The sequence below is a fragment of the Chroicocephalus ridibundus genome, chromosome 6, assembly GCF_963924245.1.
Source record: "Chroicocephalus ridibundus chromosome 6, bChrRid1.1, whole genome shotgun sequence".
In the NCBI taxonomy this organism is placed as follows: Eukaryota; Metazoa; Chordata; class Aves; order Charadriiformes; family Laridae; genus Chroicocephalus; species Chroicocephalus ridibundus.
The window spans coordinates 45,137,692-45,152,198 of record NC_086289.1 but is presented as its reverse complement, the minus strand read 5'-3'; the positions used below and the strand labels follow the sequence as shown (position 1 = coordinate 45,152,198).

The window sequence follows — 14,507 nt, the reverse complement described above, 5'->3', positions numbered from 1 at the left end:
CCTTGGTAGTGCAAAATTTGCCTCTGCCAGTGCCAATGTTTGGGACACGGAGGCGAATGCCAGGCGGGGAATTTGTGATCCGCTATTGGCATTTAGATACCATCTCCTGGTGTCCTTTTGGCTCAACAGATTTAACACTAATAATCAGAATTCAGAGGAAGAAGCTATTTCTCCCCTTCTCAGGAGAAAAGGAAAAAAGTGCAATACAGAACACACGGAAAGAAGTGTGGCAGGCTTGAAAATACATCTGAAGAAAGTCAGCATCCCCTCCTTTCTTTTTTCAGTTCTCCTGGGGTCCTCTCAGGACTTGGCAAAGCACAAATGCTACAGATCTCGCACACTGCTCTGCTGGAGCCCAGGGTGCCACAGATTCTACTCTGGCAGCTGTTTAGCAGGCAGAGCATGCTGCATTTCATACATTTAAAATAAACCAGCTCAACAAGCCGTCACCTCTCCAAAATATATGCACACCTGGACAAGACAAATAAACAGCTGGGACTATCATCCAGAGATCTGCGGAGTGGGCTGAAGAGGGGCAGGTTGAGCCGCAGTTCTGAAGTCAAACAGCATGGATTGCAAATGCATACACGCTGGCCAGCAAGCGGTTCAAACACCAATCTACAAGAGCACTTCTGCGCTCAAGCAAAAGATATCCAGCCAAGATAGTCTATTTTTTAAGTCTGAATAGCCAGGGAATGAAAAGCTTCCAACAGAGCTTCAAAGAGCGCTCAGACCTTCCATGAAGCCAGACACAATGCTTCTATTTTGGACGGTGATGTTATAGTGAAAGGAGAGCTCTGAGAAATACCCACATATCGCACTACCAGAAAGTAAACTGACAAACTAATCTTTGCACCAGGGAAAAAAAAAACAACAACAACAACAACAAAAAGAAATCTGCAACCAGCATGGCACAAAGACCTGAGGAGACTTAAGGAATACAGAGTTGAGATTCCTCCCTTGCTGGAAAAGTCCTGATTAGGTCTTGTGGAACACCTGGAGACATCGAGAATGAACATTTAATTTATATATTCTGCCTCCTGACCTTTTTAATGGCTTTTAGATGTAAGCAACTCCACTGCCTTCCCTAAGAGGTTATCCCACTGTCCCGGTGGACGTAACAGCACGTCCACACCGTGCAACAGATTGCACAGCAGCAATACCAAGGCAGCTCAACCTCAATCTCTAAACCCAGAGAACACGATACCGACTCGAGCAGGTTTATCAGCTCGGATTACTGCCTTTCACAGGACTCCTGAAGCCCAGAGCAGCTTTCCCAGGCGAGGTGTCTCCTGGCAAGCCCAGCCCGGCACAGCAAGTGCTCTGCAGCCCCACTGCACATCCCCATCCTCACAGCCAGGGCTGCAACAGGTTCTCGGTCTCAAAAATTGCTCCAGGAGTTTCTTTTCTTAAGTTCAAGCCCTTGCTGCCAGCTACATACCTGCTCTTTCACCTCATCTCCTCTCCTGATAGCCCTCAGTGCTTGCAGACCAGACTCCCAGCATGGCTGCTCCGTATTCAACCAACATCTTCCCCTTCTTCTTCCCCCAAAGAGGGACACAGCAAGCCTCCAAGCACCACCGTGCTCTGGAGCACAACATCACCGTGTTTCACTCCCCTTTCCAAGTATCTCTTTCCCCGTGCCATTGCCACAATATCCCCAGGCAGACCGCGATGTCTCCAGCACCGCCGGCAGTTTTACCCATGCTGCTGCCAGCGGTGAAGACCCCGTCTCCAACTCTCCCTGCAGTGTAAAAAGAGGACTTCCTCATGCGACTCTAGGTATCCTGGGATGAGCAACATATTCAAGGGTAAAAGCAAATCAGCTGAGTTTTTCCTTTTTCACATTTGGGCCACACAGTGTTTCCACACCTGGCACTTACATTAATCACATTAGTGTAATTGCACTTAGCCTTGTAAGAAAAAACAGCAAACTAGAATAAGGTGTGAAGATGCTTCATCCCTTCTCCTCCAGCTCAGACAGGCTGCTCTGTAAGTGTGTTTTACACACCAACCCGGGGCAGAATTTAAAGCACTAGAAAAAGGAACAGCAAAGGCACTGAAAGCCCAGGAGCTACCTGCCTCTCCCAGGACAACACCCCACTCACGAGCAGTTCTCCAGAGGTCCTTCCAGCCCTCACACAGGCTTCCGTGTCCCCATCCCACCCACTTGGTCCTCCTGGTGACTATCACAGCAACTTCTGCCCACCTGCCCCTTTCTGATCAGCACACCACAGCGGCACTCTGCAAACGGGACTAGAAAAATCTGGGCACAGACAGAAACAAAGGAGGAAAAGAGAAGCAGAACGAGACAATCCTCCCTATGCCATGTGTATCACATTTGCTCCCCATGTCTCTAACATGTCCTTCTGCAAATATGAGGTTGCACCACCACAGGGAACTTGCTCGGGCTCTGACTGCACCAACCCCATCAGCCCAGCTCTAAATTCAACCTTCAAACAATGGCACCCTGAATTTTCAAGTCCAGGAGCCTCCTGCGAGAAGGTCCGATCTGTGACCCGCAGCACCTACACAGCAGGAAGGCTGAGAGGGAGCTGCAGGCAGCAGTATGCTGTGATTGTCATCAATATTAATTATTTGGGGAGAACATGATTGATCTCACGAGGGCAATGAATTCCTTTCTCCTGCTGAATGACAAACAAAAGGCAATATATGCACCGCTGACATTTCCAAAGGCTACAAGGAACAGTGACAGGAGGAAATACCACTATGTGTTAAAACCCTGCTGCCAAGGGCCAAAAATCTGAAAAGTCTCCAAAATGTTCATTTCTGAGCACTTTCAATGCCAGGAAGCGGATGCCTTGGTATTCTCAAATCTGCACTGACCCTAGCCCTGGGATGGCTCACCTCTTGGCATGGAGAGGAAGCAATCACTGATCATCTTTGGAAAGTTGGGTTGAGTTTCCTTCTTGCTCTTTGACACTTCTTGTCAACAACTACAGTGTCATTGCACTGGCAGACAAGGCGGGGGGGAAGCTTAGAAAGGGTAAAACATTGCCTTCCTGTGTAGCCACAACCCAGGCCTGAAAAGCCAAGATGCAGCTCTCCTGTGCAATGGGAGAAGAGAAGGACACAATAAATCTGGAGAAAAGCATTTCTGCCTCTCTGTGGCCTTGGGTCAGGGGTGTATGTGTGTGTGCAACCTCCCAGGGAGCCAGAATTAAACAAAGTCTCCCTAGAGCCCACATGGAAACATGAGAGAGAACGAGGAAGGTGGAGAAAGGTAAATGCGCTGAGTCTGCGCTTATTTCTGTGGGAAAATGGTCGAGAGGGAAAGACAACCCAGTCCATGGCGATGTTACTCCAGTGGAATCTGAGCTTTGCCACGTCCTTCAGTCACCCCAACCCATCAGCCCTGTCCCGTTCGACTGCATCCAGAACAATTTGCTGGAGCAACACGTTTTGGGATGCAGCAGCACATCTGTGCTCACTCAAAGAGGTTGGGTGCCCAACAAGCCCTTCATAGCCTGCCAACGTTACCACGCTGGGCAGCAACACATACATCCTCCTCCCATTAGCTGGATCCCTCCTTACAAACAAGGGCTGGGAGTTGTCTGTGCTTGAAGGAAGAGGGGGGAGGCAGCTATTTCTCAACAGAACAAATCCAATTATTTATATTAGGGTGAATTTGTACAGCTCTTACTGTCAGAATAACTATTCTCTACAGTTCCCAGAGCCTTGAATCAACAGATTGCTGATAAATTTATGTAGGTGGGGCCCTGGTTGTTACTATGGTGGGATGGAGGTGAGGTTGTTTTACTTTTGGTTCCTTGCGAGATTTGCTTTTTGCAACAGGGCTAAGCTCAGAAAAAAAAAATAACTAGAAATATGGGCTCCTGCTGCTGCCATTTACTATGCTCCCGTAAGTGTCTAAGGTTGAAGATTTCAAAACAGTCAACTAGTTTAGGGTAGCAATATGAGTTTCTGGTTAATCTACACGAAGCCTACAGAGACATCAATCACCAACTGTAGCGCATGAAAAATCGCAGTGCCTCCCTGATAATCAGGCCTCAGAGAGCTTATGAACGGCTGTCCCCTGAACCGCGAGCATTAGCAGAAGCTTCTGAAATCTGTGCCTCTGTTTCCCCAGCCACTTTTATAACAGCCCTCTCCCCACCTCACACCACAGCTGTGCATCTTAATGTCTCTAAAGTGCTTAGAGATGCTGAGATGAAAGATAACGCGTGAGTGCAAAGTATAGATTAATTCCCTGAGCTCAGCAGTCACTGGAGCTGATGGGGCTAAATGTATCACATAACCACCACGGAAAACTTGGGTTTTGAGCCTGTCTTAAATAGTAACTACTTAAGCAGCAGTTCCCTTGGAACGAGTCATTTTGGGGCTGATTGGTTGGGCGCATGAAGCCCCAGCAGGCAGGAAACACAGAAACGCAATATAACACTATGAAAAATAGATGCTTATCCAGAGTAAGGTCTCAGACCTGTTCCTATAGAATTTGGTAGTGGGATTTCTACTCATTTCGTTAGGAATATGACAGAGCTCTTCAGGTTTTAGCAACCAGCACATTAAGAACATGGCCAAACATAATTTGAAAAGCTATTTCCATTTCTGTTTGTTTTTTAAATGATTAAAAATCCAGTTTAAATATTGCAAGGAAAACTTTAAATTGAGCAAGATAAGTTTTGGCTTCCTTCCGAGGAGGAAGCAAACCCCAAAACGCTACTGAAAATCTAACAGATGGGAGTTATTTTTCACTCTTTAAAAATTTCATTCCCTTGCACTGAGATTAACCGTAATTAGCTCTTTATTTACATCTAGGACAAAAGGTAAAATGATAAAGAAAGGCAACTATAACCACAAATCACAGGCAGAAAAAGGCAAAAAGAGCAAAAATTCCCTCTGAGAAGAAAACGTCACGTCTTTCTCGCCAAGCAGCATAATTGTTATAAATACATAGTTAAACAGCTCCACAGCATCCTGTCAGCGCTAAGGATAAACATTTAGGTCACAGTTTTGCAAGCTTTTACACACAAGTCGATCGACTATGTAAGAATCATCCTCTGAGCAGCTGAAAATATCACATCCCTGTGAGTGGCCAGGATCGGGCCTAAGAGAGTCACGATAGTTTGCTACACTTTTGTCTCAGTCATGCAAGGAATTAAGCAAAACCAGGAGAAAAAAAAAAAAAAAATCCACAAAAAATACACAGAGCTCTTCTAGTTAAAGACACAGAGAGGCATTAAAACTTATTTTTTTTTCTTTTTTTAAAGTCCTCTTCTAATTCTAATAACACCTCGGCTTAGTAGAGCTAAAGAGGCTTCTAAAGTATTTGTGCAAGTGTGTGATTTGTGGTGTATCTTTGCCTTTCAGTTGCACAACAAAACTGCCCAGGGAGCTTCACGCCAAGCTACCAACCAGCCTTTTACCGTGGTACTTCCAGGCTGTAACACGGAGCTCCCGGCTTGTGCCCACGCAACCCGCTGACCCACAGCTCGGGGTGACCCCGCTCTGGGTGGCATTGCCAAGGTAATGGTGTTCCCAGGAGAAGGAGCCACCCGCCACTCCCCTCGCCCAGCCCCGGCGCTCACGGCAATCTCTAATTCTCTGCCTTGAACAGACCTTTTAAGTTAACGATCCTTTTTGTTAACACATGCAAATCTAAAAAGACTCCATAAGAATCAATGTTTTTTCATATAAATATTTAGGGAGATGGACTCGATGATCCCTATGGGTCCCTTCCAACTCAAGATACTCTGTGATTCTAGGAAATATAGAATCAGCACATAAGAAAAAAGAGAGAGAGAAGTAGAAGGAAAGCAAGCAGGAAGGAAAGCAAGCAGGTCCAGCCCCGACACCAGGAACTGTGACTGCACTCACCACAAAAGTTAAGGACTGGCATAATTCTCTGCGTTTTACTCACACGAGAAAGCGAAGCTCTCGCTCTCTCACGCTTTTTCCTTCTCTTTTCCTAACACTCTCAGAGACTTCTATCTTTAGTTATCCTGCTGTAATTTTCTTTAAATTGTAGTTGGATAATCATCCGGACTCAGGGGAAACCTGTGTCAAAGGAATTCCTGGGGATACAATCCCCATTTGATGAAACTGAGAGTTGCTAAATTAACAAAGGACTGACTAAAGATATGATTCTTCCCTTGTAGAAGAAATCCTGTTTTACCAGCAACTATTTTTAAGGAACCCTATAATAAAACATGTATGCTTGCACATTCCTGTTCCTCTATTTTATTTTCTGTCACATAAGACTCTGAATTTATTAATATCCTGTGTCTCATTGGGACCTCTGAGGTTGAAAGTAGCAAATGCACTGGCTAAGGTCAAAATTCCCAAAAGTGTAGGCTTTTGGGAATTGAACTAATTGAACTGATTTCCCTGAATCCGTTTCCTTTTTGCACTCTCTCAGAGAGTACATGTGGCTCAGCCGCATGCAAAAGCCCTACACGTAACAAAACTGTGGCTGAGAAACGTGAGATTAGCCTTCTGCTTTGCAAAAACACTGAGAGAGGGGGGAGAAATCCTAAAATACCTCCCCAAAAGAAGTTGTTTTGTTCCAGTTTAGCAGCGACCAAATCTCTGCCGTACATTTTGCTGACGGCAGAGCAGAACAAAATGGTTACAAACCGTGGAGGGCAAGAAGCCCACCTGCACTTGGGCCCCCGAGCTCCACTTGGGCTGCAGAGCTGGCACCAGCGAAGGGGTCAGCTCAAGCGTGGCAAACGGGACAGCCAGCTTTGCCATCCTTCTGCTCTGCATCCGGACCACCTCCCGCAGCCGGAGGACCAGCTCTCACCTCCCGGGTACAGAGATGCTACCGGCCGGGCTGCGTCCGCCCGGCAGCAGAGAGGAGACGGCTCTTGGCTCTGCTTACGGGGGCAGTGAAATCCAGGAGCTGCGTCAAGAGAAAGGCAGGGGAGGAAAGAGGAGAGCAGGCAATGTCTGAACTGCGAGCTCCGCTGTAGAAAGTGTTTCAGTTCCCAGATAACGTGGCGCTGTTCACAGATTTCAGCTTATATAGGCTTTTCCATACATCTATTTTTATTCCCGAAGCATTCCCTGTTGCTGTACGATGAAAAGAAAGACCGGACAGCACGGATGCTCACACACATGTGAACGCATTCACATGCTGGTTATAATCTTCCTAACCGTCCACCTTGCTAGTGCAACCTGTGCTTTGAGAGCCAAGCCGGGACACCTCCTCTCCCACACCGCCAGCTGCAAAGGGTTATCTTCGTGGCAAGTTTTTGCAAGCCAGAGTCTTGCTGAAATGGGAGGACATTTGACAACAGTGGGGGACCCAGGACAGATGGGGAAAGGAAGATGAATCATATAGCTGCCAAAATAACCAACACAAAAATCCAAACATAACAATAAGTGAGAAGAAGGAATAAAAGAACACGTTCTGGCCTCTTATTCTGAAGGAATGAAATGCTTCTTCCCCAGTCCTGGCATCTGGCACATGCAGGTCTTGAAGGAATAGAGCTGGGACAAACTCTCTCTGCCTCCCTCCTATATGCATATTTCAGAGATTAAAATTACAGCATTGGGACCAAGAAGGAGGCACTTCCCATATCCCCAGGTATCCTGGCACCATCCAACACGCTGCCACACGGCTCTCACAACCCTCTGAAGCCTCTCTTACCCACGTGTTCCCGCCAGGCACTTTGGGGTAGCGCTACCTGACTCAGGGAATGAGCCTGCTTAAGCCTGGACCAGCGCAGTACTCGTCCCGGCTGCACGCTTGTTAATGCTCAGATGCAGGATACCTGCGCAGAGCCCTGGAGGTCTGGAAGAAAAGAGCCCAGAGGTGTGTAATGCACAAGCTTTCCTTCGCGGACTCTGGAGGGACCAGGCATGGGCAGACTCAAGCAAGCACAGCTCCTCCTATGTAATACATAGACACTTCAAACTCAAGCTACATATCTGGAGACACGGAAAGAAAGTCACAGGGCTGCGTGCATGTAGACCTGCCCTCTGCCTCGCACAGAGCATTGCGTTACAAACCTAACCTCTCACCCCACAGCTCCCTGCTCCACCTCCATGCAGCGGCTCCCACCTTAATGTTGCCTGATCGTTTCAGTGCCCTGCGGGCTTCCACCACCCCAAGTCCTCACAGCCCTACTCTCCACATCCCTTGTTATCCTGCATCCTTATCTGCTCCTACAGAGAAGGTGCTCCCAATGACAGCAACAACCCTGTACCTACTTCCAGGGAAGGAAAGTATCTGGGTGTTAGAGCTTAATCCTCTCCACTTGCCCTCCCCTGCTCACCACAGGCAGGCAATGGAGGCAGAAAACAGGACCCTTCCCAGCAGCCAGCCCTCCCACCAGAAAGCCCTTGGGCTGGAGTGATGCTCTCCATGCAAACAGGAGAGGCTTTTCCTGCGAGGAACACAAGACAGCAAGTAAATCTTATGGAGCTGCCAAAAGCAACCTGTTATAAATCGCCCTCTAAGTTATGAGATATGGACTCTCCACAGCACAGTTAATAAATAATACCCCACAATCCTTCTATGTATGGAAGTGCGAGTTCAGTGACAGTTCTGCTTACCCAAGAGGGGCCACAGTTAAAAATGGAGTGGCAGGAAAATAGTACTTTTTAATTATATAGCAAATAATTTTTTTAAAGTGATAAGGAGCTTGCTGCGATCTCCCAATAAACAGCCTTTCCTAGGACAACAAAACTAAATACATAGAACAAAAGCCATCATTTTACAGGAAAATAAGATCTGTAAAGAAAACCAGAATTTTATCCAGGCATTATAACCAGTTATTCACAAAGCAAAGGCTAGCACGGAAAGAGAGAGTGTGCATGTGAAAGAGTATTTATAAACCAGTTTACAGTGACATCCTGAGGCCCCGAGATCAGGATCCCGTTGTGCCAAGCACCGTACGGACACACTCCGAGAAACCAGCCCAGGCTGAGGGACAAGCACTGCCACTGTAATGAAGGGAAGTGACACCAGCACAGAAAAGGGCCACCTGAAGCACTGGACCCCTGACGGTCTCTTCCCACACCACCCTTTCCTTTTCAGGAAGGCGTTGCCATCATCCAGCTTCCATCCAGATACCTCCCCAAAATGCTTCGCATAAGGGGGCAGCTGTCCCCAGCAAAAGGCATCTTGCTGCCAGCATCTAATCGCTTTCAGGCTGTTTTCTTGGACGCATCTCTTCCACTTTATTTTCCGGCTGCGGCTTAAGTCTGACCCCTTCCTCCCCCCCTTCCATTTCAAAGATCTGTTTGACAGCAGAAGAGAACAGGTACCAGAGGCTCACGCATTTGCAACGCCGATGAAAATTAAAGTTGCATTCGCCAGTGCACGTAGAGCTCCAGGCCAGGAATATCCCAATTTCCCTGGCCCAAAAGGAGGGAATTTCGGCAAACCACTCCGCATTTCGGCTACCGGCGGCGCGGCCGCAGCACCGGCGGGGACACGCACCCGCGGTCCCGCAGCTCGGCTCGCACTTGCCCTCGCACCAGCCGCGTCCTTTCCCGGGGGACAGCGGAGGGACTCCCCCGGCTCCGGCAGCCGCCGCAGCCCCCGCTCGCCGCCCCCCCGTCCCGTCCCTCGGCTCCCGGTACCCCCCGGCCCGGCGGGGCTGGACGCGGCCGCGCACCTTCGCTCTCACGGTCTCCGCTCAGGGGACGCCGGGGGCTGCTGCTGCCGCCGCGGCGGCTCCTCGGGCTCTCCCGAGCGGTTCTGCTTCTTCCTCTCCTTTCTCTCCCCGCCGGCCGACGAGCGGGGGCTGCTGCCGGCTGCGCGCCGCCACCGCCCGCCTCCCGTTTCCCCCCCCTGCCCCGGCCCGGCCCCAGCACCGCCCGAAACCCGCCTCCTCCACCAGAAACTTTCCCTCCGAGTGCGGGGAAGTTCAGGGCCGGGGCGGGCCGGACCTCCCCCCTGCCCCTTCCCCCGCCCCGCGGGGATGCGCCTCCCTCCCGCCGCCCACGCTGACAGAAACACGCGTATACCCCGCACACCCCTTACCCAGCCGGGCTCACCGGAGGGCGCGCTCAGCCACGTCCTGCGCGCCGCGCTCTCCTCCTCCTCCTCTTCCTCCACGTCCCCGATCCGCGCCCCCCTCTCCCCGGCTCCGCCCCGCCGACCGGGGGCGGGGGGGTCACTCCCGGGAGCCGGGCGGGGGGAAGGAATCCGAGGGGGAGGCGGGTTTGCGAGGTGGGAGGCTGCCGCGGGGTCCCTCCGGCAGGTTGCGGGGTCCTGCTGGGAGGAGGCGGGCCACGGCTCCCTCTCCTGGCCGGAGCGGTCCTGCCGGCTGGAAGCTGCTGGCGGGGGGGGGGGGTGGGCAGGCAGCTGCCCCAAGTCAGCGAGCCGTCCCCCGGCCAGCCGAGGGACACGTAAAGCCTTTGGAGTCAGCCCGCTTTGCCGAACCAGACAGCGGGCCGGCTGCTGCAGCTCCCTCCGCTCCCTGCAGGTCGCTTGCCCCCCTCCGCGGAAAGCAGAGTTTCCCCTTCTCCCCTCCGAGGTGTGCTGGGAGGGAAGGGCTCGGTGGCGAGAGCACTGCGCAGCGTCCCCTGCACTGGCGATGCCACCTCGGCCTGGAGAAGTGGCACCTTTTTGTTGCGTCGCTGCCACGGATGAGCCCAGAGGAGGCGGAATTTGTTGACGGACAAGGAGTGGATGCCTGAAACGGACTCCAAGGGAAATGAGGATGAGGCAGAGGAGCGGAAGAAGATTCTGCAAAAATTTAGGCTGTCGCTTTCTCCTGGAGAATGTGGCCAGCGATAATGAGCGCAGTCCCTAGTGCAGGAACGTCCTTGCCCCGGTTGGAGAGGAAAGATCTCTCCCCTCTCGGGTTGACCATGAGGTTCTTCCATAGTGGAGGTGAGTGACCTGGCCTTATTCATGCTTTTATCACCTCTTGGTGACAGCAGCTTGACAGCAAAGCAGTATGTCTGGAAACAAGGCCTTAAGCAGTAAGGAAACTCCTATCGGTTCAAAGTGCTGCAGCACTTCTTACGCTATTGGTTACAACACTTGGACTGAGTTCAATATTTCAGTCATTATCCCCAGGAGGTGGCTCCAGGATATCTAGGAGACCAAAGTTCACTCCACCCCATGAAGCTCCTCTGCAACAAAGCTGTCCTAGAGAGCAGGGCACCTGGCGCAACCTCTCACAGCCACCGCTAGCCCACATCTCCCCATCCTCTCTGCAGGGCCATGTGAGGCACCACTGCACACCCATTGCTACTGCTGGGAAAGGGGGTCCTTGCCCTTGTCAGCCCACCCCAGCTTATCAAGGTGGGCACACATGAAGTTCCCCCCCCCCCCCCCCCCCCCACGAAGAAGAGCAGCTGTGGCCTGGCTGTGCCACAGGGTGTGAAGAAGCTGCGATGGGAGGCCAGCACTGTTCCTGCTGCTCTGTCAGGAATAACTCTTCCTCCTGCACCTCTCTTCCCTTCCCTTCCCAGGGCTCTGGCACAGCAAAATTAGGCAGAAAGTTATTATCTCAGCAGCTTTTATGTCCTGGTGGTGAATGCCCTTGAAAATCTGCCTACTTGGCTCGTGGTTAGAGTCAGCTCTACTCAAGCCATTTCTAACACAAATCCATCCAAGTATTAAAGTAACTTGTTAAGGCAGAGCTCTGTGTAGACTAATTTACCCCACTCTTAGGGCAAATGAGTCCGTGTCTTGCTCCACGCTACCTGCACAGGTCCAGGATCCAAACTATCTTGTCTGGAGCTACTTTAGGTATCCGTATACTCGTCTGCATCGCTGAATATAGGCAAAACTGGATAGCAAGGCACATCTTGTGAGCTGTAGTTTCCAGCATACTTAAAGAGAAGTATGTGCTTAAAATCTGCTGTTGAAACACGACAGTCCACTTTTCTCATAGAAGACGAAATAACAAAAGGATTGCATATTTTAGTCGTGATATTTAATGCAGCTGTGGGAGTAGCTCAGCTGCTCTGGTGATTGTTACAAGAATTAAATAATAATAATAATGATACCTTGTTCTACGTAATATCTGCCATCCATAGATACAGATCTGGGATAGGACATGTCATTATCCTTGTTTGGGAGGATCCAGGCACTGTTGCAATACTGGTAATGCAGGTTAACAGTCATCGACACACACACCCTGGGAAATTCACACTGTTCCAAAATCCTAGCCTGCCAGTACAAATTAGGGTCTTTAGGCCAGTGTCATTAATTTTCTCTGATTTTGCCAGAAAGCCAGAATTCAACTTGAGACTTCATTGAAAGGCTCATGAATTAAGGTTCAAGACTAAGTTTCCAGAGATTGTTCTAAGGCTACAGCTGATAGCAAGGCCCCAAACCACACCTGCTTATTGTGTTTTCATGGGAAAGGTTTCAAACCCTTTTTGCTTACAGATGAAAAGAATCAGCAATTCCCTACTGTAAAATAAGGGTAATATTGCTCACTTGGGCTCAGTGCTGTCATAAGGATTATTTTTGTATTGCTATTTTTTCTCCCATCCTCTCTCCACACTTGCACATGCTATTTCTGTGCAGGTTAAAATGCAACACAGTTACGCCCTAGAGTGAATTATACTACAGTTTGAAGAGCAGTTCAGTAAATAGAAAACATTTTTTAAGCACAAAAAAGCAGCATTGTGCCACAATTTTTGGGCAGGGAGCAAAGAGTAGCATTACTAAGTGAAACCACGGGGGGGACTTAAATAGCAGAGGAATGTGTTGGTGTTCAGCCAGGACACCGGAGCTGCTGGCACCGCGACTGCTGCGAAAATATTCCACAGAGCTCCAGTAACAAGTGGCCAAAGGCCTTCGTTTGCTGCTGTTCTGTTCCCGTTAGGCAATTTAGAGCTAGAAGCGCAGGAGGAGCCTGGATCGTACAGCCCAGTTCTCTGCCATGTCAGGCACAGTGTTGCTTATGGTCCTTTTCATGAGAGGACCACGCTCCAACTTAAAACAAGTTTGTATTTTCTGCCTGTTGCTCCTTCTGGGAGATTCTCCTTGACTGTCCGTGTCCCTGGTGGTCAGGAGCCTTGGTGTCATTTCCATCACCAGTTTATTCGTCACCACATGTTCTGGCGCCAGCATTGTCTCTCATTTCGGTAGCTGTTTCGCTCACCGCTCATTCCTCAGGTATTTCTGTGGAGATGGTTTTTGCCTCCTCTCCCCCCTGAGCTACACAGGGCTGGCTTTTCAATCTTCTCTCCTAAATGACTCTCAGTTCACCTCAGACCTCTTCCCTCCAGCTGCTCCGGTTTCAATTAATCTTGAAGTGCATATGGATAGCCAAAAGTAGTTATAGTATTAAATGGGACGAGGTCGCGCTGATACTTCATACAATGACATTAAAGTCCCCGTTTCTCACTGAAATATCTCACCTGGTAATCCCAATATTGCATTTATCTTTCTGCAGCTAAGCTGTAGTGGTGACCTCATATTTCTCCTCCATTTTTGCTTGCAATGGTAAGTTCCCAGGCTGGATGAGAAACTTGCTACTATTCCCTCATCAGTTCCCAATACTCTTGTATTTGTCCCAACTCTCAGCCTGCACGAGCTTTTTCTGATTTGTTTGTTCTTAGCCAGCATTTCCGATACTGGGAGATCAAGATGGTTTCGTAACCTCTAAAAGACATGTTCCTGCTTGTTACTTTACTCACACCCACCTAACCCATTTTTCTTCCTTCCTAGTTCAGGAAATAAGCCCTAGACTACATATAATTATAGTCTGTGTAGTTATAAATGAACGTGCCTTCTGTGTTTTACACCTACGTTTTAACTGGCATTGAGAAGAGCACGCCTGATAACCTAAGATACAGGACACGGAATAAATGGGAGAATGACAGACATTTCTAACATAGCAGCACATGGACGTCCCATCTGCTTCTGTCAAGGAAGCTGAGGTTACCCACTCACGGGTGTAAGGGCTGAATATTCCCTGCTGAGACCATTTTCCAGTGAGGATCCTGTGCCTGGATGTGCTTTCAGACAGGTACGCACTGCTCATTCACCAAAATGCACGAGGAGTTGCAATTGCACCTGTGTCAGGTGAGCTTGACCAGCACAGATCGTGTCTTCTTTGCCACGTTGACTATGTCCAAAAGTAGATCTCAAATCATCTCACTCCCCGGTGCGGCATGTTGTGTGAACCTCTATAAAAACCCTGCAGAACGAGGAGGGATTGGGAGCACAGCTTCGTTGTGAGTGCATCTACGTTTATTCCTGAGGATGCAGCAAATAGCTGTTGTCCATGTTCATGTGCTAAATATCGTTAGCGTCTCTTCCTCCGTGTTACCGTGGTGGTAGGGCTGCTAATGCAAACAGTTCTCAAATGGAAACTTGACCTTACATGACTTGCACCTAAGTCTATTCAAATCTCTGTCACAAAGGTTTTGATACAGCCTAAGGCTGGAGATATTTTCCAGTCCTATGAGTTTGTGTTTCATAAAAGCTGAAACTATTTCAAATCGGCGATGGAGAGGAATGGCTTCCCATCCTGCTAAAGGCTTCGACTTCTGGCAGGTATCTGACCCACAAATACACACAGGTTGGACACGGGTTG

The 14,507-nt window shown here is 49.4% G+C and overlaps 1 protein-coding gene across 4 annotated transcripts in view; it reads right to left on the bottom strand.

Moving 5' to 3' along the window:
• Nucleotides 1-10,068, bottom strand: part of IL1RAP (interleukin 1 receptor accessory protein) — a 49,852-nt gene extending 39,784 nt beyond the window's left edge. For 2 of the 4 annotated variants that reach the window (XM_063338547.1, XM_063338550.1), the window contains exon 1: nt 9,612-9,791. The gene's annotated coding sequence lies outside the window, so the exon portion shown is untranslated. Of the gene's footprint in view, nt 1-9,611; nt 9,792-9,979 lie in introns of those variants that run through there. The other 2 variants (XM_063338549.1, XM_063338548.1) reach the window with 2 other exon arrangements.
• Nucleotides 10,069-14,507: the final 4,439 nt, after the last annotated feature.